The sequence below is a fragment of the Ambystoma mexicanum genome, chromosome 1q (assembly GCF_040938575.1).
Source record: "Ambystoma mexicanum isolate Mex_15411 chromosome 1q, UKY_AmexF1_1, whole genome shotgun sequence".
NCBI lineage: Eukaryota > Metazoa > Chordata > Amphibia > Caudata > Ambystomatidae > Ambystoma > Ambystoma mexicanum.
This window is the reverse complement of record NC_090922.1, coordinates 607,745,009-607,771,532: the sequence shown is the minus strand read 5'-3', so window position 1 is coordinate 607,771,532 and position 26,524 is coordinate 607,745,009. Positions and strand designations below refer to the sequence as shown.

The following is a 26,524-nucleotide window of genomic DNA, read 5'->3' as shown; positions in this document are numbered from 1 at the left end:
GCTGGGTGGCGTCCCCGTGGATGCCAGGTGAGTGCAGCACTCCTACCCGCCGTCTCCCCAGCTCGTCTCCCGCTTACCGATGGGGGCTGGTCGGCCAATTCCTCTGCTGGTCACCCAGACGTGGCCTCCTGGGCGTGATCGCTGCTTGCAGCTCGCGCCCCTTCCGAATCCAGATCATGGTGGGTTCTGTCCCTTTACAGTAGTAAAACTTCTTCTCCGCTTCAGGGGGACGTTATGTAGCCTTCCGTGTTCAAGGGAGCGCACGATCGGCCCATCCTATGGCCGAGAGCCAGAAGGTGCAATCCGCTGATGTGTCCGGAATGAGTCAGCGGGAGCCACACCTTCCTGCTTCTCATCCGCCACTCTGCGCTGCCAAAGTCGAGCCGCCGACAGGAGCAATATCCCGCTCTGGAATACTGCAGCACTGGGCACCACCTCCACAGATGTTGGTTGAAGTAAGGAACAGAACTGATTGCTTAGCCTGCTAATTATTCACCTTTAGCTGTGTCTTCCGGACAGAGCTCTGGTGCGTGCACCCTTAGGGAACGGCGGCCATCTTGGAATCCCACGCACTCAAATTGTACATTACTTCAAATGTGTCAACCTTGTTACCAGACATCCACCCACTAATATATTTCAATGACAAGTATGTGGCCACTTCAAATGTCTGCCCACTTCTCTTTCTACGCTCTCTGAAGCTCTTGAGATACCATTCTGGAGTTTTACAGAACTTCCTTAGAAGGGCTCTCTTCATGATCTCATAAACGGGCCTTTCCTCAGGATTTAACTGAAGAATTGCATCAGTCCGTGATGTTGGTAAGCGACTCATCAGGGCTGTCAGGGCTGCACCCCGCAGTACCTTGTCAACCTCCTTTAGCTGAAAATCCAGCTTGAGTGCTTCAAACCAGTTAAAAATATATTTCCTCACTCAGTAAGACTGCACTAAGTCCTTGGGGATGTGCTGTTGGGGGTTATCCCGGGCACTCTGGCTTGAGCCACTACTGCTGCTTTCGCTAGAGGTGGGCCCGTTGGCTTCCTTCCTCGCTTCAAGCACCAGCTTGCGCAGCTTGATGGAGGCTGTGTCCCACTCTATGGTAACCTTGTCCCACAGCTTCTGTTCCTCTAGCGCTAGTCTCCTCTTCTCGAGCCGGAGGTTTCTAGCTGCTACCTCATGAACATTCAGAACAATTACTGGGCAACAAAGAGACTGTGCTGAGGCCTGGGACCTGTGGGATGCTGCACTAGCCCCTGACCTCACTGACACTCTAGAGTGTTGAGAACTCACATTTGCCCGCCAGTGGAATGGTTGGCGAGAAACACTGCTCATGCTGTGTCCTCGTCATCTTCCACTTCCCCCTCCAGAAGGTATTTTCCGTTTGGGTACACAGGGCCTAGCCTGTTCCCTGGGGTCCTCTCCCCAACCACTCTCGCTTCTATCCAAGCTTGGAGGCTGGTCAGCAACACTGGTTAATTAACATTAGTGCTGTGGGGAAGTCCCCTCTCTTGACATAGGACACTTGACAGTTGCTATGTCAAGATCTATGATTATTACAGATACCTAGCAGTGTCTAAACATTGCCTGCACAGTACTTTTATAGTTGGGTGACTAAGCTGTGCTCAAGGCTCCAACTAGATCCGACCGCTTGCCACCAATGTGACCAATCAACTTCCGGGGCACCAGCGGTCCAGGGATGAATATCGGTTTCTAAACCACCTATCAGCCCCACGCCTTTAGTACGCCAGAAGGTATGTGAAATAGATTGGAAACACAAGCAAATTATAAACCTCCATGTGCAATTTTGGTAATGTGGACAGAACGGCAGGCTCATCTCCCCAAGGTCGTTGTTTGTTGGTTAGTTGCAACATAGTGAAAATACAATTATTACCCAGTGGAAAAGGAAATGTGCCATCAAGGTTGTATACAAATATCTACTTTATTATTACTCAAAAGACAGTTCTAGCACACTACCAAATACAACCTACCCTGTAAAGGAATGCAGTGGACAGTTAGTTTCAAGAAAGAAAAGGGATGCACTCTGGATACTGACAGGAGGGTAGTGCAAGTAACTCACGGTGGCAACAGTAAAGACAGACACATGAGACAACAGTAAAAGGGTGTTTATTGAACAATGAATGCAGGGTGGAAAAAGGCCTAACCTAAACCTAAATCTAACATGGGAGCAAGTGTCTACCATCAAACGAAAAATAAGGCAGTTCTAGTGGCGCTGTGTCACATAAAAGGGCCTATACTAAGAAAAACCTATTACCAAGTCCTTACAACTAATTATAGAAAGAGTGTGGGATAGGGTTTCAATAAAGAAAGAAGTGTTCTCAAAACATAAGTCAGGATGTGATTGCCAGGGGTCTCCCTTCCCCACGGGACAAGATGGTCCCGTGAAGCACAGCACACGCTCGAGCTTTCTCAGCACGAGCCGACAGTTCCGTTCCAGCTATCAGGTTCTTCGATGGTAAAGTCTCTATTCATTATAAAGTCTCTTGCCTTTGAGGGCCTTATGTATTACACAAAAACAAACAAACATAAATTTCCTTTCCACAGTTCACATTGGGTGATGGCCTCACCCTGGGTCCCCCTCTTTCGGGCGCTGACTCGTCATGTATTGTTATCAACCAATCAATTGAACAGTTCCTTTCTCAATGTACTTTGGGTGATAGCTTTTCACTCCTGGATCTCGCTCGACCGGGCTCAAACCCACTTGACAAGGGGGACAATTCACTTCCCCTGGTCTTCCAACACCTGTTACATTCATGAGTCTCAATGTTTTTTTAAACAGTACTTCAGGCGGTTCCATGTGTTAATATCCCTGCAAAAATATGGCGATACACACATATCGCCATATTTTTGCAGCAATATTGACCCATGGACCCTGCGGGGGACACCCCCGCAACCCCTGCATTATTTAAAAATGTGCGGGGACACCCCCGCAACATCCGCTCCGACAAAATATCCCCCCAAAAAATATCACCTATGGCGAGACAAACGGCCATATGGGGATGTTTTGTAGGGATACCCTTCAGGCAATGTTCCTGATTTGTCGGTTCCCTCTTCCGGTTTCACTATAGCCATCTTTCACAACACACTGTTCATGCGCTCATTTCACCAGGCAAGATTAATTTCCCTTCGCTTCTCAATCTCTGTAGGTCAAAGACTTTCAACGGTACAGAGGATTTTACAAGACCCATGTATGACCACTTTGGCCTCTTCCCAAGGGCTTCTGGTTCAGGTAGTTTCTACCATCGGATAATCGTCCAGAGATTCCTGCCCGAGCACCCACCTGGTGCTAGACTACTCTGTTACTGCTTTCCCCCTCTTTCCACAATTGTATCTTTAAGTCATTCAGAGTTCAAATTAGCTGTTGGCTACTTTTCGTTCGACACAGTTCGGTCTCTCATCAATTCTCCCCTCGACTCACCAGCTATGATGAACCACTTGCCTTACTTTATCCTTGGAGTCAGGTTGTTACCTCCAAGACCAGCATCCTTCCCCGGCTTGGTTATCAGTGGAGGATGGTCTTGCGTTACGTAGACATCTGATGCAACACACGCTGGCTATTGTTTGCAGTCTTATGTTTCCATCTGCGGAGGTTTCACTGGCCTTGATCGGAAAGGGCAAGGTTACTTCTCTCCTTGTCACCCTCTCGGTATTCGCCGTCTTTCGCCTCCTCTTGAACTGCTGTGCTGAGTTAGCTCTCATGTTGTGTGGTCTGCCTTGCTCGTCTTGTGCTCTGGTGCTCCACCTTTCATCCCTGTGGGGAAGGGAAAAGGCCATCGGGAGTGTGTGTGATTCTGGTCAATTGCCTACCTTTGCCTGACCCTTGTCTTGGGGCATGTCAGGTAAACAGCTATGGTGTTAGTCTGTTGTCTTCTGTGTTTAGTGAAATTGTTCATATCGGAAAGGGGGGGCAGTGTCTTGGAATATCCTACGTGGTAGGATGGGGAAAAGGTGTTGAAAGAAGAGGGATACTGCATCTCGCCCGTCGGTGTCCCACTCCCACTGAACAAGGATCACCCATCCAGGTGATCCTCCTTCACTGGTCAACCCCCAAGAAGTGGATCCAATAGTGATGGCCATTCCTTGCCACCTGGATGACAGGTCTCCGTGGACTAGCTAGGGAGACACCTTCAGGTTTCTCACAGTAGTCGGTGAAGTAATTAATCGCAATAGTTCAAGGATACTTGCTTTCAGCACAAAGGGAGCAATGGGTCATAAAATGTCACTAGGGGCCTTTGGAGAAGGACCAGGGGGACAGAACCACAATGTACCTTGTGTTTGTAGAGGTTCTTAGTGCTTGACAGGGTTGAGTTATTTCAGGGTGCCTTGCAACTTCTGTGAAAGAGTTCAAGGTGGGAGACAGCTGCAGGTATCAGGCGGCAGGCAGTTCAGCGAGCGAGCTGGACGGATGGATGCAGGCTGGCCTACACTGCCGCTGTGGGTTAGGAATAATTTTTTCAGTGCTGGTTGGTGGGTCCGAAGCACCGGTCGAGGCATCTCAGCCGACATTAGCGACTGCGGCATGACAACAGACAGGGGTGCAGTTGGTTGCAGCTCAAGGGGCTCGACCAGCTCGTAAATGTCCTTACGGCAGATGCTGGTTGATGCTTATTGGTGCACTCCTCTTAGCTTTTTCACTGGGCTTGTGTCGTCCTTTAAGTCAGACAGCCCTAACCAGAGGAGAGTGTGGCAGGCAACGACCTGTTCCTTGGTTTTGTTCTGAGACTTTCTGGCACTTCCCAGCAAGGAAGCTTGCTTGCAAAGCATAGCAGGGCACTCTATGTGCTGGCTGGGCACCGGTTCTGGAGCTGCAGGAGGGTCCTCTGGATTCAGTTTCGCGCTCTGTTACCTGGGAGATGTTTAGGGGAGGGATATTGCCTCCATCTTGAAAATCCTGGCCTTCCTTGACTGGTGGAAGATTTAAGGTAGACTGTACCTTCAGCCAGGATCCCAATGAGTTATTCTTGCTACTCCTTGTGAAGTCTTCAGATGATATGCCCAAAAGAGTGGCTAGAGCCTTTTTTAAAACAAAATGGGCCCCAGTGATTGGTGTACGCTAAGCCGACCTTACTGAACCAATCTTGAGTCCCCACCAACAATATCCTCTATGTGTGAGGTCATAACCAGAGTGCTTTGCAACAGTAAAGGTAAAGGGGTGAAAACATGTACTATTAAGTCCCACCCATCTTCCTGTCTGTTGTGGATCAAAGGGTCTCTCTGGTTAATTGAGCTCTCTCTTGTTCCAGATAAAAGTGGCAGGTCTCCCTTTAATGCTCACTGTTCCCATGTAACCTCGGAACTCTAGCTATGTCTATAACCATGTTCCCATTGTCTTCATTATATTCACCCATGCCAAGTAAACTTTCTTGTAACAGCACCACAATGCCCGAGGGCAGTTGTGCGCTTTAAAAATGCAAATAAATAAACAAATTAACAAATAAGTTGTTGCAAGAACAGACTTTCTGTCTCCATCAAATCACATACTCCTATCCTCTGAATTGGGCCCCCTGCACGGGTTGCCTACTGTAACCACAAGTACCAACCATGACACTTCACTTCCCTTGATACTTCAGGGGCGGGAGCTGCCTTCAGGTTGACACAGTGCATATCAAAGTTTGTTGGGTGTTTTCCTGTCTTTTGCTAGCCTCTGCAGCTAGGTCCCATGGGGCCCTGTTTGAAGTATACTATGTAAGTATGCTAATTATGTTTAATTGCTGCCACCCTTCTGCCAGGCCCACAAAGGATAGGTCGGGTCCATGAAGGCTTTGTTATTTAATTAGGCAGGCCATGGCAGGGGGAAGGTTTTGCCCTCCCCCTTTTGAGATGCTTGATCTACTCCTGGGTGTCACTTTCCAACTAAATGTGACAGGGATGACTGCGCCGAGTACAAGGTCTATTTGTATATCATACGGTGAGCATATGAAAATGTGTGCAGATTAGCCCCACACATTTTCCAGAGGTTGACCTACCCTTATCCAATTTAAAAAAGCCCAATGTGAGCGCACCACCATGCAGATGATCGAATTCCTCACAATCATAAAATACTCAATAGCCATAGCAATTTCACATCATAGGTATGCATGGGGGAGTGCTTCTATCTCCCCCACGCCCAATGTTGCTGGGGGAAATGAGGGGATCCCCGTGAACCATCCAAACCCCCAGGCCTGTGTGCCTAGAGATAAACACTGTTTTGGTGTGCTCCTGCCATGACAACTTCACCATTCAGTGCCAAGCCTTAGATCCCAATTAGGTGAAAAACCTCTCCACCAGGTGCCCAAATGTTTGCGTCTACTATACAATTCAATGCATTGTGCTAAAGATACCGCTTTACAGGCCCTGTCTATAGATTAGGGCACTCACCCCACCACACCTATCCCCATCAATACACATTGTTCAATTGCCCACTTTGTTTCCACAGCTCTTTTTAGAAGGTATCCTGAAACTGTCCATGACTGATGCCAACCGGGTCACGTTTATCGCTTTCATCATGCTCTCAGCCACCACCCCGACTTCCTTCTTCTGTGCCACACTTCGCCGCCCACCATCCTTACATCCAGTCCAATGTTAAACCCATCTGCCCCCATCAGTTGTACTGCATACAAAACAATGCTCCTTTGTCCCTTTGTAAGGAAATGTCCCAGGATCACCAGGCCATGCTGAATCATTGCCAGACAATGCTGGATCATCACCAGACCATCCTGGATCATCACCAGACCATCATGGATCACCTAAAGAGAAAAACATAAACATGTTAAAGAAGCTCTTTTGATTGGCATTTCTGCACTCCTTGGACACTGCCACCCCTCATGGCATTGTTGAGGCCCCTGATCCAGGGCAAACACCCTTCTTTCCCCACACTGCTCTTGCGAGCCCAACAATGTAGTGCTACCTCCCCGAGACCCTGCTCCCTATAGGGGCACCGCCCTGAGCTACCAAGCCTGTCTACACCATTGCATTGCCTATAGTGAAGTCCCTTGACATGGAAACCAACATGTGATGGCCCTAGCATCACAAAAGAACAAGTATCTCTTTAATCCCACCCTTTTCTTACATCCTCTGGCATTGACCTCTCGCAGAGCACGTTTGCCCCCTCTGCGTTGACCCACTTACTCCAGTGAGTGAGGTTCGACCTGACACTTGCTGCTGCTCTTCACCTAGCCTTTCCATTCCCAAATTCATCTGACTCTCCCCTCAACCCGAGCCACATACCCCTATCTAAGTGCACTGCTCTCGAGCATTCTAGCAGACCACTACCGATGGCACAACTCCTAATCAATGTGACATGTCTGCCCGTTTAACCATAATAACTAAAATGTCTTCCTGTTGCCGAGCCGCACCCCTTTTTGCTTCCGGCCACTTGTATTGTGCATCAATCAGTTTAAGTCCTGCCATCGGTCCCAGCAGTGCTGGAAATTGAAATGATTAACTGTGGTATCCCACCAGCCACGGGCAGCAGGAGTATTGGGGAGGATAGATGGGTGCGCTGTAAGTTAGGGGGAGGGGGAATCGCAGGAGATTTTTCTCAGCACCCCCCCATAAATAAACATTTACATTTCATAAGACTCATTCATTATTAAAGAAAGCAGGAGCATTTCCTGAAATGTTGCAAGCAAATTAGATAAGGGACACCTCTTCACAAAGCTGTACTCTAATATTTTCTGCAGAGTACAATTCTATCAGGCATATTCACAAGACATTTAACCAGACGTTTCAGCAGCCTAATGGGTAAGTCACTCGACTTTGGCCCTGAGGACTTCAGTTTGAGTCCGGAGAAAAAGTAGATTGGTCACAAATAGATTTCCTGGATCCGAGACCCAGGGAGACGTGTTTTGCCCAACCTCGGATCGGGGAAAATCCGGCCCATTAACCAGCGCTGAGTGCCACTTAAGACGTTAGGTGCACCCAACCTGAAGACACTCAAGTCCACTGGCACCCTCTCCCCTAACTTAAGTTCCACTGAGCCCTACCCCTAAGCCATAACTTAACTGAATACTCTTGCCCAGGTCCAGCCACCTGTACTTCTTTAAACCCGTGTTCAGCATGGGGGCACAGGGGAGGGCCTTCACTGTCGCCTCACCTGAGCCACATCCCCTCCCTCTGCCATGACCCGGCAGCAATGCCAGGAGACTGGACACCTGAAACCTTCTGTCTCCTGGTCCCGCACCCGGCCCCTGTGGCCACTACCAGCTCAGAACCTTGCAGTGAGTGCTTGCCTCACAACTTCACTGGATGGCCCCAATCACCAAGTCCACCTCTAGAGGCAAATCCCACAGACAAGGATCCACACCTTTTTGGCACTCCCCATCCACTGATGCCAACCCACACAGAAAAACCTTGTACAATGCAAACCATTGTGCTGAAAAGCCACCATGCCCCTAGCAGGGCAGATATGGGTAACCAAATGCCATAGCCGCCCCTGAACACAGGTTGTTCACGCCTGCTCCTGTGTGTCTATTGGGTCAACAGCTGCCATCTTGCATCTGTATGGCCATTCTGCTATCCCATACCAACCACCAGCCTGCCCCAAGGAACCAATATATTAAACACTATATACCCTTTGCATACTGCTAGCCAGTCATATTGTTGATTTCTGCCCGTGAGCCATTAGTGGCCTCCTCCTGCGCCTGACCACCCACCGATGACACATGCACCCCTGTGTCAGGGTGCACCCTGAGAGAGGCGCTGCTAGGGGGGGGCTGAGGGGGTTATAGCCCAGGGTCTTTTGGTTGTAGCCCCGGATAGAATCTCAGGGGCTACAACCAAAAGGCTATAGCTAGCCCCAAGTCCCACCAGTCCTGACATTAGCTTAGCCTCTGATCTTTTTCAGACCTAGCAACACACCATACCTATATTTTAAAACCATGTTCGTGCACCTCTATGCGCTGCAATAATCCAACGCATAACCACCCTTACCAGTGTGCCGGCAAATCACTATGGGTCAGTCATGGGTCATAGAAGGCCATAGCCGCTCTTGATCACATGTTCTCTTCTCCTGCTCCTACCTCCCTACTGGGTCGGTAGCGGCCAACCAGCACCTGTATGCTGTTCCCGCAGCCCATACCAACCACAGGCCAGCCCCTAGAAGCCAATAAATACATTGAGACCCAGGCACAGTTTGCATACTGCCAGCTCATCCTTGCCACTCATGTTTTTGGTTTCTTCATGCAGGCCCCACTGGGCCCGTCTCTCTGGCCTGACCATCCACGCCTGCTGACACACACACTCCACCAGAACCTACCCTTGGAGCAGTTCTGGGCAGCCTGACCCACCTTGTCACACTCAGTCCCCTAAACCCAGCCCCCTCCACCCTCTCCACTCTGCTCCTGCAAACCTACAGGGTCAGATGCCCATGAGCGCCTACATAGCCTCATCAAGGCCTGCACAAACCCCCATAGGAGCCATTTTCCATTGAACCCTAAAAACTATAACGCTCCATCGTGCGGCCACAAAACCATCTTGTAATACTTTAAAAAAGTGATCAACGCCGCAGCATGGCGGCGAAGCTTACTGAGAAACACCACGTTTGCAGTACAAAGATCCAAACCTGTGACTTAAAGCTCGCTCACCTCTCTACAATTAGGATTCAACCCACTGATCTATGTTACCATAATTGTCCACACTTGTAGGGTATATGCACCTTTATCTGAACACACAACTTAAATGAATCTACTCAATAATATTCCAAATTCTAGTGACTTTCACGAGGTTCTTCTCAAATGATTACTCATGGTGAATGAGTGGTTGTCAGCATTATATCTTCTTGTCTCTTTCAGACTGAACAGACCTTTCTTGTCTCGTACAGCCAAAAAGGATTATATGTTGGCAGGTTGCTTTACCATGTGGTTTAGTGCCCCACTAGTTCCTCTTCCGAAAGATCCCTATTGAGAAACTATTGTACATTTGTGCAAAACTAAAAATGGGATGGGAGGAGATGTCTACTGCTTAAATTGCAAATTGTGGAAACAGGATTCATGGACTCCAATCTTGATTTACCTATTTGACCAAACTTTATCATCCTGAGCAAATCACTTCACATTGCTGAACATTATGTTCCTCATCTGCTAGCATTTGGGTTGACTACAATTGATTCTATGTATGTAATCTGATTTAAAGTGGTCTTATATAGCGCCCTTCTGCTGACATTACTCCAGTAAATCCACACCACTCTTGTTACCTATTTGCACCCGGGAAAGGTGGTCTGACCAAAATGAATCCACCTTTCCTGGTTGTGATTCTGTGTTCACCGCCTGCTGTATAAAAAAAAAAAGAAAAGTCAAAAATGTCCACTACCATAAACATTAAAAAGGAACTAGGTCCCTTTTCAGATGACGGCAGCCAATTCTGAACATGTTTTCAATGACTGCAGTCATCCGAAAAGGGAGTGAGTCCCTTTTCTATGTTTATGGGGTGTCCATTTTTGTACAGCTTTTTCTTTCATCCAGACGGGAGATCTGCTTATGTTGATCACATCTACCACTGGAAACCAAAAAAAAAAGAAAGAAAATGATCTGCACTCTGGGAAATCCTGGGGTGTGAATAACTTTAACGGCCTGCCGCCGAGGTGGACATGGTGTTTAACGGCCCGCAGCCCAAAGCTCGGGCTGGCAGGCTGTTAAACGCCATGTCTGACCCAGCGCCAGTGCGTGAGAGTTATCCTATAATCTAGCCTAATTGTGTACAGTAGCCATTTTGGCACTCAGGCTATGTGTGTAAGAGAGATATACTCAAGATGGAGCCTTAATTACGTGCGGTAGCCATAGACACCCAAACTGTTGGTATAGCCTTGTTATATTACCCATCTGCGCTCTTAAGATATAACTACGCTACGCCCCATATTTAGCCATTGTGTTGCACACCACAGCTAATTTGTCTTGAACATTGCCACACCCTATTACTAGCCATCATAAGGCGATATGATATGGTAGGTTATTTATAACGCGCTTAATACCCAGAGGTTTCTAAGCGCAGACCCGTGGATCGAACCTGTGTTGTTATGTGTTGCCTTGCTTCCAAGGCAAGCACGTTGCCCCTGAGCTACCATCCCAAGATATGGGTGGTAAGCACAGCCTTTTCTGTGCTCCAGGTACCCAGCCACTCTTACCCTACTACTACTATGTAAACAGTACTAACATAGTTAAGCCTCTGGCTTGATTTGTGCTACGCTCCATTGTCAACTATTGTGATACGATTCATAGTTGGCCAGTGTACTGAATTGTGGAAGGAAATGTGTTGCACCTACATGTATACTGGGGGCAGACGTCATGTTATGTTATTGTCATGTAAAAGGATATTTATACCACACACTATCACCATTGTAGTGGTCCCCTGGAGCCCTGGCGGATCTGAAAAGGAAAGAGGGTGGGAGGGGTTAGTATGTTTGAGTGGGAAAAAGAGCAAGAGAGCTGTGATATACTGTTGGCAGCCTCAGTTCGTTTAACATCGTTCGTGAGTTTTGTGTGCTTTTCGTTTGATAGTCATCATGTGTTGTTGTGCGAGGCTATGTGTGTTATGTTTTGTTGTTGTGTGCTGCGTAGTGAAGTGCGTGCAGTTTGTAGTGCTTTGGAGATGTGGTTGTGTATGTGTAGAGTGTGTCATGCAGGATTTAGATGTATTTTTCAGCAAACAAAATGTGTTGTGCCCAATAGTATTTTGGGGCAGGACATGTGTTACAAAAGACATATTGGGAAGATTAGCAATGCGTTTCATTTGGATGAAATTGTGAAGAATAGCTGTGCGTCACATTTAGTTAGAATTGTGAAGAACAGCCATGCATCACATTTAGGTAAAATTGTGAAGATTAGCCATGTGTATCATTAGATTTCTCAAAATTAACCATGCATCACATTTAGATAGATTTGTGAAGAACAACCAGCGTCACATTTAGACAGAATTGTGAAGATTAGCCTTGCCTCACATTTACATAGAATTGTGAAGATTAGCCATGAGTCAGATTAAGAATCGTGAAGATTAGACTTTGAGAATACCGAATGTACTAACCCCCCCACTTCTGCTCCCCTTCTACACAAATCCCTTGTACTATACACACCCATGGGCTAGCCAAACTACACACACCCAACATAACTAACACTTGCATACAACAACAATCCCAGGCAACGGACCATACCCCTACGGACACAACCAGCCAGTGCTCACAACCACAGCCACAACCTTAAACAACAGCCAATCTACACATAAAACAGACAAACACACACACACAACTTAACAGACATTCACATAAAACAAACAACCCAGGTATTGGTCCTCACCCTTACGGATACAACATGCCAGTGCACGCAAACAACCCATCTGCAACCCAACAAACACATACTTTCTCCTGGTTCTGGACCTATCCTATCCATCGACCCTCACTAACCAACCCGTCTTCTTTCTTGCAGAGCATGTGAGCGCCTGGAGACTGCCCTTGGGTGGTATTGGTGCACGGTATAAATCAGCAGAACATGACATAACAAAAATGTTGGCCTCAAGGTCCATGGCTCTGTAAGAAAGGAGGGCAGGGTGTGTTAGTCCGATAGCAGGAAGGCAGGTGCAGAAACCTTTGGTGTTGATGGATGCAGGTCGGAAGTTGTGTCGATATGAACATTTCTGTTGTTTGGGGTTGGTACCGACCTGGCAGGTTAGCCATAGGGGCAGCCCCCAGTTTGTGGATTGCATAGATTAACAGCATGCGCTCACTATTAGAAAAGACTCATTCTTCCATGGCTTGTTAGGTTATGTGTGACTCAGTGTGAATACTGAGCATTGTGCAGTGCATACTGCAGTCTTCGAGTACACTCATGGCACTTTTATTGTGAGCTCTGGAGCTTTCTTTACAGTTAAGTAAAATAAATGATATACACATTTGGTAGACTGCAGGAGCTTTGAGAGGGCAGAGGAAAATCAATATTAATAGAAAAATAGAGTGCTAATTCTCTAAGACGATTCGCTTAGGCACCGTCTCCTTGTGCACAGTCGCCAGTATTATGCTTCACTTCCTTCACAATAACTTTCAGTGACTGAAAACAGCTCACAATAGAAACCAGACATACCGGCAAACCTGGGACTTTTCTGCAGTCGTCTTAAATTTGGACTTTTAAACGTCACGCTCCTGTTCCAATCTAGGCCTAGGTTGTTCTCTATGACCTCATTTCCTGTCCTATACTTCTCTTTCTCTAACACAACCCACTTCCACGCATTCCATCCTGTAAACATGTATCTGGCCGTTCTCCAAAGCTCGCAATCCACATGGTAATATTAGTCCCTACAGCCGGACACACAAAGCAACCCACGCGTAACTGCTCCAGTCCACACTATGCACAGGATCCCTGTGCTACGGATCTCCACCTCCAGATGTTTTCACTTCCGCACCTATGAAAATTAACACATCTACCAGAACGCGGTCCAACAATGGGCCTCATTACGAGGTGGGCGGTAAGGGATTACCGGCACTGGTATGGGCACTGGTGCCGATAATCCCTTACCGCCCTACTAAGAGTTCCCTTTGCGGGTCCTCCCTTAATGCCTGGTTTTACCAGGCGTTAAGGACGGGACCCGCAAAGGGACTTTGGAACTAATAACGGTACAGCAATTTGCGGTACCGTTATTAGCACCTTCCCCATTCCCATTGAGCCCTATGGGGGCTCAATGGGAATGGGGAAGGGCCCTGGTGAATGGGGAATTACCGCCCCCGCCAACCTTGGAATGGGGCGGTAATAGCTCCATTCACCAGGGCGGAGTCGGTAAGGATTTGGAGGCAGCCATGGCGCTAATAGAGCCATGGTTACCTCCAAACTCGTAATGAGGCCCAATGTGTCAATATGCAAACCACACTCAGAGCCGGCTTTAGGCATGTGCCAACCGGGTGGTCGCCCCGGCCCCCACATTAGCATCCCATTATTCTGCCTGCCACACCAGTTTGGAGGAGTCTTTCAAGGGATCCTCCAAGCTGCCATGGTGGCTGAAGGCGGGACAGGCGCCCTATTGAAGTAAAATGTGTCCTGCTCTTGTGCTGGCACTGGGCGCTCCAGCATGGAAGCAAGGTGCATTTTATTACAAAGGGGTGCCGCTGCTGGTTTTAGCAGAGCAACTGCAAACTTGCCTCTCCCCATCCAACCGCAGTGTACCAGTTGCGGGGAGTTTAGGGGCATGGGGAGAGGGTGCCAAATAAGTTTACTCACCCCAGGCACTGCTAGGTCTGAGGCCGGCACTGACCACGCCATGTCGGTATGCTCTGGCCCCTGCTGACCGGAAACCCACCTGTCTCCACCACCACTATCAAAATGGAAGCTGTGCCTAATGAACGCCTCTGGGTCAATGTTTTTTGTGGTTTCAATGCAACGTTTGTGTCCTAATTTGTATGACTGCTCACACTGCCTGAAACATTGAATTTTTCCCTTTGAAATACATGTGGTTTAGAATTATTTTAGGAGGGAGAAAGTAAGAAATAGCAACATTTTTGTTTTAAAAATCTGGAGTCTCCGTCCTAAATCAGCCATCGCACCACCAACAGCACATCTTGCTGTAATCCTGCTCTCTGCACATGAGCAGTTTTTTGATTTCTGTAGTTGTTCATAAACTGTTCCTCTCTTCCACCATCAAAGTGATGAACCACTCAAGAACAACCCCCACACCCAACAAGCACAACCAGGAGAGAACCAGCTGCAACAGAAACCCGACCAACACCACACCGACCCCGACTGACAAAAGAACAAAGAACATCCCACAAAGGAAATTAAACAAACTACACTGCAGCATGCTCAACGTTAGATCCATGGCAAAACACTCAAGATAAATCCATGACCTCCTAAGCAAAGGAGGCACAGACGCGTTCTTCCTCACAGAAACCTGGCTATATTACAGATGCAAATCCACTGCGCACAAGGCCATTCCGGACAACTTAAAGGTAATACACGCCAACAGAAAAAAAACTAAGAAGAGGCGGAATCGCAATGATACACATAGAGCACATTTGAGCCACACCACTCACATCAAATGACATTGAAGATTGTGAATTCCTCCTCATCAAGTTTGAACTCAGAGACCAAGCCAACATAGTTTTCCTCCTGATCTACAGAGCACCGTTCCACAACCTTGAACTTCGCAACGAAGCTAGCAGACTCCACCGCCATTTTATCTACCTACCATGACAACCTTGTCATACTGAGAGACTTCAACATCTGGTTTGAAAGAGAAAACAACACGTCAGTGAACTCACTCTGCGTACTCCTGGAAACCCTGAACTTCAAGCAACTAGTAAATGGATCAACCCAAAACTCTGGACACACCTTGGATGCAATCTTCTGCAGAGAAGGACTATGCGCATCTGCGCCACCTACACCAATGTTATGGAGCAAACACTACCTGACACCATTCTTCATCAAACACCAAACCAGCTTACTGGCTGGAAAGGAAAAGTACTGCATGCCACAAGGGAAAGAAACTGGTGGAGCCTAGACCTGGAGCCCTTAACAAACTTACTAGACTCAACCCTACCTAACACCACTGAACCAACTAAAATAACCCCAGACAAAGCGTAAAACACCCTCAGAATTTTGATAAGTGAGGCCATAGACCACCTGGCACTAGCAAAACCTTTTCAAAGCCACAACAAAGAAAACTTCCTACAAAATGGTTCACAGAAAAACTAAAAAATCAACTGCAAAATTGAGAAAAAAAAAACATGGAGAGAACAGTACAACCAAAAGGACAAAATATAATACCAAAGACAGGTCATGCCTATACAAAACCATAGTACTCAAAGCTAAAAAGCTAAAAAAAAAAACAAAAAAAAAATAAATACTGCACTACAAGAAGTGAATCAGCAAACAATCCACAGAAATAACTCTTCAGAATCATCAAAGAGATTAAAAAAAAACATCCTCCTGCAAGAAAGTCAACATCCCGACACAAGAACTATGTGACAGCATCACCAACCACCTAAGATCAAAAATAGAAAGCATCCAACATACCATCAATACAACTCACGCACATACAACCACTGAAACACAGACAATGGGCAAAACACTGACTACAGCAAGACTCATCCTACCTAGAACAAATCCCGGAATAAATGTTCCGCACACTGATCAAGTACATCAACCTTTCAGGATCTCTAAGGGACCCTTGCCACCGGACATCCTTAAAGAAATCCTCAACCACAAAACCCTGGCGTCAAGCTTACAGAAACTAATTAACCTGTCACTTAAAAACTGCCTTCAAATCAGCAGACCCAAACCACTGGCAAAAAAGGAATCGGAAAGTGCAGAACACCAAAGCAACTACAGACTGATTTCCAACGTGCCCTACACAGCGAAGATCCTGGGAAACAATGTATACAAGATCCTATTTAAATACATTGAAACAAATGGAATTCTTGCTCACTTGCAAGTTGGCTTCAGACCAATGAGAGGAACAGAATCAGCACTCCTATATAAAAATCGATATAAATAAATGCAGACAATGAAAACCAATCTGTATTCATACTATTGGACATATCTGCGGCATTTGACACAATTAGCCACTCAACTCTAATAAAAAGACTGATGGAAAGTGGCATAGAGGAATCTGAACTAAGTGGCTCACCTCATTCCTCAGAAATCAAATTGAAAGAACCTACTGTGCACCAAGACCCCAACCGGCCCATAAAGCTAGGGGTTGCCCAATAGCACTTTAAGATGGAAAGCCAGCACCCGTGAGATGGATGGGGATGCAGATTAATACTCAAGCATCAAATCAATAATGACAACTCAATGGTTTGGCAAAGGGAGTCCGTTTAATGACAAGTACAAAAACGGGGAGTTTCATGAATATCTGTGGTTGCGTGATCTTCCTTCTCGCTTCACAACTCCAACAAACTTCATAAAAAACACATCATTTATACTAAAAACTCATCATCACTGACGTGGAATGCTTAAACTGTTGCATGCAATTATATTGGTTCTAGGAAGGTAACTTTCATATAGATACTATATATGTATATGGTAACAGAGTAAGGAGATTGGGTAAACACTGTCAGGTGGGACATCCAAACCTTACCTTAAAAATGGCTACTGTAGACGTCACTAAAAGTATGATGTCTCATTGGTTCTACTAACTATAGGACCCTAGATTACTTGGTCCACTATGATTGGGTTGGCACCAACCCCACTCATACTTTTCCATTTTGCCTAGCAGCATGCAGAATAGTCGGCCTGGTGCAGGGTGCCCGTCAGCTCCCCCGGCCTTCCTCCAATTATTGCTACAATCAATCATCACTTCAGTGGTCATGTGTCAATTATTTCACTGTGGTTGGCCTTGAGACAGTATCTCTTTCTGGAAAATGTTCTGATATCTTTGCATGACACTCACCCATGCGTAGGTGTGAAAATCTCACTTCTTCTCGCTCGGCTGATCACGGGATTCAGACACCATAAACTTGCCTTCTTCTCCATGTAATTTGTGTATTTGATTTTTGTTTTTGCCCACCACCTGCCTTCTGTTTCTTATCTTGACCTTTCTGAGCAGGATATTCTGTTCCTTGCTTCCTTAATTGCAGCTACTGTTCGTCTATTTTAGCTGATACGACCTTGGCTTTTTGGCACGATTTGTCTCTGCTGAGTTTCGCTTCTGCCTTTTATTCTTGTTTTTTCTTAAATATGAATCTCTCCTCATGCGGCATCTAGTAACCTTTGGTTGATTCTGCTCTTGTGCATAGTGGAAGTATACTTATATAACGTGCTTCTTTTGAGGTAGATATGTATAAGTGGTGCTTGCAGCAATCTATCTTACTACTAAGCATAGCAAGCCACACAATTTTCTTAGCTTTCTTGTGGTTCCAAGCATGTGTACATGCGTAAACTGGTTGAATATCTTCGTCATGCTCATGGCATAAGCTTCTTACATTTGAAATCGTCCTTTTACTTTAGGTTCGCGATGTCCCTTATTCATGGCATTTCATCTCTTTTTATCATTCTCAGGTCATCATATCTTCTATATGTGAGTCGGTCCAGGTTCTTGTGGCATCACCATTCGTTTTCCATTAAGACCTTTTTGGCTTCTTCAGGGACTGTACTCAGATGATCTTCATTCCGTTTCATTTGTTGATATTGTTTTCTCAATGGACACCTTACTGTCCATGTTTTTCTCTGGTGTCGGTACTTCAATAGGTGCTCTTATTCTTGTAGGTACTGGACAGAGCCCCACTGAGGCTCTCTGCTGGTTTATTTTCTCATCATACATCACATACTTCGGCATGAACGTTCCTGGTACTTCAAAATGGACGGTTGGAGTGCAGGCCCTACTTGGGATCTCCTCTACACTCCCCCCTCTGGGTGATTCATCGACCACTTTCATTTCTTCCTTTGTATCCATCATCTTTGTATCCTCTGCATTCACTTTCACTTCATCGCCTGGGTCTATTTTTTCTTCATCTTCTGGGTCTATACATGACGGCCTGAAGAAATGTCTCTTTGGGGTCCATATTTTCATGACTCCTTTTAGACATCCTGCTGTTCTTACGTGCTCCACGTCATTAATTGACACTGTCCATTTCAGCTGCAATAGATCCATCTTCCCACATAATTTCTATGTTTCCTTGGATATCAAAACTGTGTTCCTTCTGGTGCATAAATGCTGGCCTTCACAAAGTCTCTTATTTCTCCATCAGTCAGGTCTTTGGACTTCCATCCTGGTTCAACATCAATCATGATCTTCATCCCTATGGCCTTTTTCACAGTTTTCTGGCACTGAGAGATTATTATCTTGATAACACAGAATCCAAGCAATATCATCACTAGCAGGGCTCCTAGGAATTTGAATGCATCTGCCATCCATTGTGGAACCCATGAAAATAGAGATCCAAACCATCTGTCGTCGTCCATTTCGTCAGTTTCATCAATCGTTTGATTCTGTAGTTTCATCAGCATACCTATGGCTTCTGTTAGAGTTCCATTTTCTTCATTGTGAGAAGGTATAAATGTGCAACATGATTCTGCGATTTTTGCACAAACACCTCCATCCATGGCTGTGACCATGTCAAGGACATATCTGTTCTGGAGAGTCATTAGTTGAATCGCTCTTAACTCTTCCTTTATTGCGTTGAATCGAATCCTTTTATGGTTGTGTTGATGGTCTGCAGTAACTCCCACCTGGTTATCTGCAACCATTTAGTATTTGCTCCAACTTGAATTCTTGGCATGAAGATTGTCGTGAACACTGAGGAAGTCTGACTGAACAACCTATGTTCATGCGGAATCGCATCAAACGCTCCTATTGATTTGGCAGAGAAATAATGTTCTCTCTTCATTCGGTTTATTAATTCTACAGATCTCTTCTTCCTCAGTTGAGCATCTGCTTTCAGGAAACTGTCAATATTCAGGTCACTTTTCCGAATCACCAATGCCGGAACGTGGACATTCACTAATGTGCATATACCGCCCGGGTTTCTCGGAAGTCTGATATATGCTTTGAATCCACATGCCCAATAATGATCCATGATCACTGCAGTACTGTGTACAATTCCTGGAGCATCAAAGACTCGTCCCCAGTTTTGATTCCCCCCATCTTCCTTGTGCCATTATTCCTGAAGCAGAATTCTGGTCTTTCCAATGGCACTATCTGCAAGGGTCCTCTTCTGTCCTCGACCCATGTTAGCAGTTTTGCAAGCTTCAGCCACAATGGCTTGCATCCATTTCGCACTATGTTGATAGTGGGCTCGTAGTGACCAAAGACCATCCATGCTCTGCAGATCACCACTCCTTTCTCCCATCTGTCTGGTGAAAGCACTGTTCCCAAATTTGCATTTGGCCTCTGTTCTTCCACTTTTAAGCCTCTTCTGGTGGCTTTCCTAGAACGTTTAGTTTGTGTTTTGCTTCTAGTCTGATTTCTGCTCCTTTAACTCCAGGCTTCTCATATCTGATCACAATATGTTTTGTCTTTCCATTGTTTCTTGTCTTTATGTCCTGGACATAATCATCTTCATTTGGATCGGTTGCTTCAGTTGCCCATTTCAGCGAGGCATCACTTCCCATGAACTGGCCTCTGGACTTGCACATTGCTACGTGCGATAGACAGTGTGCTGTCTGGACATCAATTTCTGCAGCTACAAATATCTTTGACTTCCCCATACTGTAAGGTAGGAGTGCACAAACAAAGCATTCCCCCTCTGAACTCTGTCTTCCAACTTCTTTCATATGTTGGTACCATATGTTGTTTCCCAAATGTGCTGTGCTGTCCAAGTAGTCGTTTAATTCACTGTCATCTCCTTGCATGCTTCTCTTGATCCTCAAGGTTTTCATGTAGTTTGCTATAACTACATCCTTGAACGCATCTGTGTGGCTTCTTCTTGCTGGAGGATTCTCAGGTATCCTACTCTATGGTGCGGGCCTCTTCATCTGCACCAATTGAGTAGGCACAAGTCTGGCAATTCGTTCTGTTTCCTCTTGCCTCTTCCTGGCTCTGGCTATGAACGGCCATAATGATTCTGCTATCATCTGTGCGTGTGCAATGATCTTCTCCAGGCTTGCGCTTGCCCTTCTCGGTTTGGATAAAGAGTCTCCATAAATGCTTTTTCCACTGGCTTCCTCTCCAACTCTTTTTGTCTCTTCAAGAGTTCAGCTTTCTCCATTTGGCTTTTAACTTCACTTATCGTATAGCTTCTAATTGTCGGTTGTCCAACCTTCCTTTCTTCTTTGACTTGTGGTTCTGCAATTATATGCACTAGACCTGGCGTGTGGTGCATTTATCGTTTGCATGCGTGTGGTTGTCAGTAACCTTCTTTCATTCACATTCTGCCTACCTTGTCTATGGCTTTTCAATTTTTTGTTACCACAAGTGTTTGTGTGTCAATGTTAATCACATCCATTTCAAGTTCACTCACTCCATTATCAGACCTTCTAGGGACTGGAATGATTATATAAGGTCTGGGTGCGTGCGTGGGATTCATGTGTACATCTTTAGATGGTTGCACTGGAATCGTAACACTTTGTACACCAATAAAAAATGCAGTTCTAATCGTCAGTGATAGTAAAACAATGATGAATACAATACATAGTATATGATACCCCTATAGGTTAATCTAAAGCATTTAGTTCCGTAAAAATAAGGGCATCTCTCCTCCTGAGGGAGGACAAGGTTGCTACTTTGGTTTCCCATCTCTATCATCTGTCGAAAGAAACTATTTTTTAATACACTCTTAGACAATATTATTTCTGGATTCTGCTGTTTCTGCTTGTGGGTTGCAGGTACTGAAACAATTGTCCCTCTTTGCCTGAACAATGGATTGTCTATTGTCTCTGGATGTAGTTCCTTTTCCTATGTATGAGGAAACGTCAAAATCGAGTAATAAGTTTAACAAGTTTCTTTACTGTGCATGTTCAAAGTACACGAGTTCCCAGTCGGTGCCTCTTATTTGCTTCATTCCAGACGACATGTGCGTCCTTGTCATGATAACAAGAGTGAAGTCTCTGGCAGTACCTTCTCGATCTGTCCCTCAGCGGAAAGTTTAAAATCTTCTCAGATAGTTCTGTTGATGGTTAGAAAGTTTGACTTGCATCACGATACCATGCAAGAGCAGGCTCATCTGTGTAGAATTAGCTGAGTCTCTGTTGAATGTGAGGACGTCAACACCAGCAGGTCTCCCCACAAGTTCTGAGAAATCCTCAATTAGGCAAAATAAGACATTGCTTGCCAATCTGCTATCTTCTGGTGACAGGGACGTTTGTCCTGCCCTTGCTGAAGTTTGGAACTGTTTGGCCCTCACTCATTGTGAGCAGTTTCTGCAATTTCAATTGTGTGTGGAGAGCAACTTGGATGATAATTCCATTCAGGATTATACTAAAACATTCTGTGTTTGCTTGGTTCTCCCGACAAGATCTGGACAGTCTTCAATTAAGCAAGGGAACAGTACGTATTTAAGCCTATTCACTTCTTCCTCTGCTTGGGACATTTGGTTTTTCCTTGCTGTACTCCGGAAGCAGGAGGAACTGCTCGGCAATCACAGTGAGCAGCCTCCTTATCGTCTTTTAGATTTCAGGATCTTGAAGAAATTTAGTGATGCTGGTGAGCCTCCCCACCAATGACGGGTATGATCTCAATACTAACTCGAAATATATCAAAGCGTCTTTAGTGATGTCACTACTGTGGGACACCAGAAGTGAGTCCAAACAAAGACAAAGTCTTTGTGTTGAAAGAATCTGGATACTGTGTTTTCTTCCAATTTATGTGTCCTCGATCAAAATGTGGCTTCTCCTTTTCTTATCAAGGCTTCAGTGTTCCTCAGTCCAAGGTTCAAAGTCAACACACTATGTTGTGGCCGATATGTGCACTTTTTTCCTTCACCCTGCAACTAGGATGCAAACAGTGTCAGTTTTTATGTCCTTATCCTCTTTTTTGCTCAGAGAAATGTCCAAAATGAAGCCACAACTTTGCACAAAAGTTCCTTGTCTTTGCTTTGCTGCTGGTCATGCCTCCTTCTTCCTCATCATGGATCTTGTCTGCATGTGCTGTGGTTCTTCCCCATTGTCTGTAGTCTCTAGGCATTGGGGTGTGGGCAGGCAGCCTTCTCCGATGTATGGCTTGATATCACCTAAAAAGATCCAAGCTCTTCTTCCTTGTAGCTTTACTGTAGTGGGAGTGATGTCTTCCACTGTAAAGGGACCATTAAACCTTGGTCGTCCCACTTCTTTCTCGTGTGATTCTTCACCAGGACGGTGTCTCCAGGGAAGATTGATGGAACACATAGACACTGAGCTGTGTCTGCAGTAGTATCTCATTCTGTGTTCTGTGCTGCCCTGCACCCTTTTCGTCGTCGCTGCAGCTGGCCTGAAACCACAGTAAGACAAGATGTCATGTATTTCTAGAAATGTTGCATTTGAGACCCTAAGATTTCTCCTGTTGGCTGGGCATCACATCTAGCTCTGTCTCGGGGTGTCAGGAGAGTGCGCATCCTTCTCCCTGTTGCTATTTCGTGCTACGTTAGATGATGGTCAGAACCAGGTTGGTTTCTGAGTGCATACAGTGCCAATGAAAGGCAGTGTAGCCATCCCTTCTTTAGAGTAAGCTTCAACTTGGCTATCCTTTCCTTTAAGAAGCCGTTGAGCTTCTCTCATATCCCATTACCTTGCGGATGATACGCCGATGAGAACTCGTGCTTTATACCAAGCAACAAGCTGATCTGTTCAAAAACTTTGACAAAGTGAGCCCCATTATCTGATCTCACGACTTCACATACTCCCTTCCTGGGAAATACCTCTCTCACCAGAAATTTGGCTGCACAGGTAGAGTCTGGGTGTGTACATGGACCTGCTTCTATCCATCTAGAGAATGGACACACCACAACAATTAGGTACCTGTACCCGTTACATACTTGCATCATATCGACGTAATCGACATGCAAGTGCTGAAAAGGTCCATTGGGCCTTTGGATGACTCCTCTAATTACTTTTAGTGTGTGCCTATCCGTGAACTGCTGGCAGATTATACAGTTCACCATAAAAAATGCAACGTGCTCTGCTAAGTTCGGTATAAACCAGTCTTCAGCGAGCGTTGCCGCAAGATTCTCTTTTGTCATGTGTGCTGGATAGTGTAACTGTTCCAATGCTATTTTTAACAGGGCTATAGGCATTACTGGTTTACCAGTGCTGTCTTGTCACCACAAGCTTTCGTAGGGGTTTAAAGAACATCTTTGCCGCTTCCAGATGTTCTTCTCCTCCTGTGGTGCTTCCCCTTGGAGTTCCATTAACTGGGTTTGCCCATGTTATTATAGCTCTCAGGTTCACTTCGCTCAACAATCATTTTTTCATTTACATCAGTTGTTTCCATGTCCATTATAGCTTCGCCTTTGGATGCCATACGCTTGGCCTCTGTGTCTGCTGCTTGATTTCCTCATGAGATCAAATCTGTCCCCTTCGTGTGGGTGGTGCATTTCACAACCGCTATGCCCACTGGGAGTTGTAGTGCCTTAATGAGCCTGTCCAATAAGGCTGCGTGCTGTACGGGCGTGCCGTCCGCTCTGAGAAGCCCCTCCTTTTCCAGCACGCTAGGCCTGCATGAATTGTCGATGTCACATAGGCAGAGTCACTGTACACTGTTGCTTCCTGGTCTGCCTGATTCTTAATCGCGAGTATCAACGCCAATAGTTCTGCAGCCTGTGCTGAATAGTGAGATGGTAATCGTGCCCTCATGAGCACTCAAAATTCTCCATTTGCTGTGTGCTTCATCACAGCAGTGCCTGTATATCTTTGCCCATCGTTTTGATTGATTCTCGAGGAACCGTCAACGAAGACAATTTCTACTTCTACCAATGCATTTTCTTTCACTCTGGGAATCTCATCATAAAATTCTTCATACCCCAGTGTGGTTTTTTGTGTGAGCACTGCTGTCATAATGCTGCCATTCGTGTGTGAAAACAAGTAGAATTCCTCTGCATAATTGGGAATCCCTAAAACTGGTGCGGTGCAAATGGCCCTCTTGAGTTCAGTAAACCCTTTTTCCATGGTCTCAGACCATTCATTTTTTTCTTTCCTCACCTGTGCCTTCTTTAGGGCCTGTAACAAGGGCTTGGTGTATGAGCTGTATTCAAAGACCCATGCCCTGACATAATTGCAAAGACCTAAAAAGCTCTGCATCTGTTTTATCGTGTGTGGCGTAGTTGTGTTCAGTATGGCTTCAGCCCTTTCCGGGGTAACCCTTTCCCCTCCTGTGAGATCAATTGGCCTATATACAGCACTTCTTGCTGACAATATTGTAACTTTTCTTTGTCAACTATATATCCTCTCGGCCAATATACTCAAAAGCTGAATAGAATCATGTCTGCATCTTTCCTCTGTTGTGCTGCAAATTAAGATGTCATCCACATATTGCAAGACAACACTCTCCAATGCAATATTGCTAAAGTCCATCTGCAGAACTCTGTTGAAAATCGAAGGAGACTCACAGTACCACTGGAGTAACCTTGTGCTTTTCAGACGCATCTGCCTGAATGTAAATGATGTCAAATCTTGCGAGTCTCACTGCAATGGGATTGAGAAAAATGCATTTTTCAAGTCAATCACTGTGAAATATTTTGCCTCAACAGGTATATTACATAGGATTGTGGCCGGGTTAGGGACTAAATGGAACTCAGCCTCTGCAATATCGTTTATTGGCCTTAAATCCTGGATTAAACGCCAAGACCCTCCCTTTGATGTTTTGATAGGGTACACAGCAGTATTGCATGACGACTCTGATGTCACTAAGATGCCCTGTTCCATCATAGCCGAAATTGTCTTGAAAACCCCTTCATCTGCTTCCCTAGACATGGGAAACTGTTGTGCTTTTGGTAAAATTGCTCCTGGCTTCAATTACATTTTTACTTCGACTCCTTCCAATAAGCCTACATCATAGCAGCCTGTGGTCCTTACTGTTACACACACCTGGGCAATGTCGTCCTCAAAATATTCAGTACGGTTCTGTGCCAACATCATTCTCTGGGGCACTTCTCTTTTGGTCATTTTCACGCAGAAAGTGAGATTTACCTCGACCGTTGTTTCTTCCCCATCTGCTTGCTCGTCAAACAGATCGTCATCAGTGATGTCAGTCAATCTGTACACTTCTTCAACGGCGATTACTGTGCACCATTGTCGGCCTTCATCATCACAACCATCGATCAAAGCCATTTTCCCTCGTACTATGGCTGTGTGTATCACCAAGGGACATACTTGTCCCTTTTCCTCATGCACAGGTATTCTTGGCCTAAATAGACATTTTTCTGGCGTCCTCATGGTTTTGTCTGCAAGGCTTGGTAGCCCTGTCATTAGCACACATACTCCATACACAAATATTTCTGGCTCTAATGGATATCTCTCATAGCTGTGTCCCGCGTATGCTCTAATCATCTCGCATACGTTCAAATAGTGCATTCCTGGAGTTGAGCATACTATGCCCTTCTCTGTGAACGAGATTGTCACGTTTAACTTTGTCATTAGATCTCATCCCAAGATATTTACTGGGGTTTGTCTTGAATATAACAGTGGTACTTTCATATCACATTCTCCTATAGAGACTGGAAGTGTATCTGTGAAAGGAACATGACTTGTAGCTCCTGTGAAGCCCTGAGTATTCATAGCATCGCAGGACAAGGAAAACTTGCCTTCACGTATACACGAGCGTCTTACACCCGTGTCAAGTAAGAAGGAATAATCGTTATCCCCTATAACGACATCTAACCTTGGTTCCTGGTGAGTGTCTGGTGTCACTGATAGGATAGAACACAATAGGATTCCCAGTGAGCTGTCCTAGTCCATATACAACTTTGTCCAATTTTGCGTGAATGGACTTCCTCCACCACCAGTGTTAGCACTTATCTCAGAGTTCACAGCCTGACCTTTACTTACTGTCTGTGACAGTTGCATCAGCGACTGTTGAGACTGCCTTTGTGGAAAACTTATCAAATTCTGAGATTGCAAGCTTTGCTGTGCTCCTGGCATTTGCTGTTGCACCGTGTGATTCTGTGCAACTCCATTTCCTACCTGTTGTAAAAACACAGGTGGATTCACCATACCT

At 45.6% G+C, this 26,524-nt stretch overlaps 1 protein-coding gene across 2 annotated transcripts in view; it reads left to right on the top strand.

Moving 5' to 3' along the window:
- The window catches only part of ASTN1 (astrotactin 1), a 1,300,999-nt gene that overhangs the window by 433,985 nt on the left and 840,490 nt on the right, over positions 1-26,524 (top strand). The window lies entirely within an intron of this gene.